A 1,592-nucleotide genomic window follows, 5' to 3' on the forward strand; every position below is an offset into this window, starting at 1 on the left:
AATTACCCTTCTTATTGTAGGGGTGAGGAAGCTGACTTCCTTTTTAGATATTTGAAATACAACTTTCTTCTGATTCTAAACGAAAAGGAACGGGACTGACAGTAACAAACAAGATTTCACCTCTCAATAATGTCACGTGACTATGCTGCTGCTTCTAAGTCGCTTCAGTCGTGTCTGACTCTGTGTGATCCCGTAGATGGCAGCCCACCAGGCTCCCCTGTCCACAGGAGTCTCTAGGCAAGAACACTGGAGTGGGTTGCCATTTCTTTCTCCATGTCATGTGACTATAGCAGTTTTATATTTGAAACTCAAGGAGGAACAATTGTGTTCCAAATCACCTAAATATCAGGTCCAAAAATGAAAGTTTTTTTTTTTAACTGCCACATTCACTCCAAAGCCCACCCGCCTCCTTCAGCATCCAAACATTAAGCGCATGTTCTGCTTAGCTATGTAATAAAGTGGCAAACACGCCGCACCGCTGACATCACAGGACACTGGCCTATAAAACTGGACTTCTGACGCTGGGCCCCAGCCTCACCTTCCCACAGGCCAACATATTCATCTGTGCAACCTCTAAACTGTGCTTGTCCTGCACTGCCAAGGCTGGGTCCCTGACCACCTCTGGGCAGGGCAAGAGCAGGCATGGCGACGAGCTTCACGTTAGGGTCTCCGATCAGTTTTCTAGCAAGCCAGAGGAAGGGCTCTTCAAAGCTGCAGTTACTTTTGGCAGAAATGTCATAGTACTGAACAGTCTTCTTTCAGTGGAAGGCAGATGACTTTGCCTCAGCCTTTCTGTCCTTAACGTCCACTTTGTTGCCACACAACACCATCGGGATGTTCTCACACACTTGTACCAGATATCTCTGCCAGTTAGGCACTTTCGTGTAAGTAACTCTCGATGTTACATCAAACATTGTAACGGCACACTGAGTTTTATATAATAGCTGTCTCTCAGTCCACCCAATTTCTCCTGGCCGGCTGTATTCTATATGTCGAACATAATACATCCTCTGTTGGTATGGGACACAAGAGGATGGACCTCAACACCCAAGGTAGCTACATACTTCTCAAATTCACCAGTCAGATGATATTTCATGGATGTAGTTTTTCCAGTAACACCATCACCAACCAATACCAGTTTGAACTGAACTTGGGGTTCTCCTTGGGCAGCCATCGTGATGCTGCTTCCAGAAGCATCTCTGTGCCTGTCTGACTGAGCAAAACTGACTTTAAAGAATTCAAATGGCTTGCCCAAATTCTTGCAGATAGAAGTAACTTTCAGGCCTAGGCTGACAGGACCATAACTCCAAACTTTTAAGCAATACAGCTGTCATTACTCTCCCAGGCAAATTCAGAAGGACATGGATGGATGTAAGTACTCCTCCTGAGGCTCAGGGTTAATACAGTATTTAAGTCCTCTGATGGTTTGACAGGGTCACACTCTCCATTTGTTGAGGGCCTGCCTTTGGATAGAGAGGAAGAGGGCAGGATGGAGGGAGCACCGTGGGGACACAGATCACACAGCTTTCCCACAGAGTCTCCCCCCATCCCTACTGCCTGCTTCCTCCTTCAGTGGCCTCCATGGTGAACTC

General features: G+C 46.7%; 1 pseudogene; it reads right to left on the reverse strand.

Annotated features, from left to right (window-relative positions):
* LOC102183331 lies at positions 500 to 1,174 on the reverse strand (annotated as a pseudogene).

Source organism: Capra hircus, chromosome 10 (assembly GCF_001704415.2).
Source record: "Capra hircus breed San Clemente chromosome 10, ASM170441v1, whole genome shotgun sequence".
Taxonomy (NCBI): Eukaryota; Metazoa; Chordata; class Mammalia; order Artiodactyla; family Bovidae; genus Capra; species Capra hircus.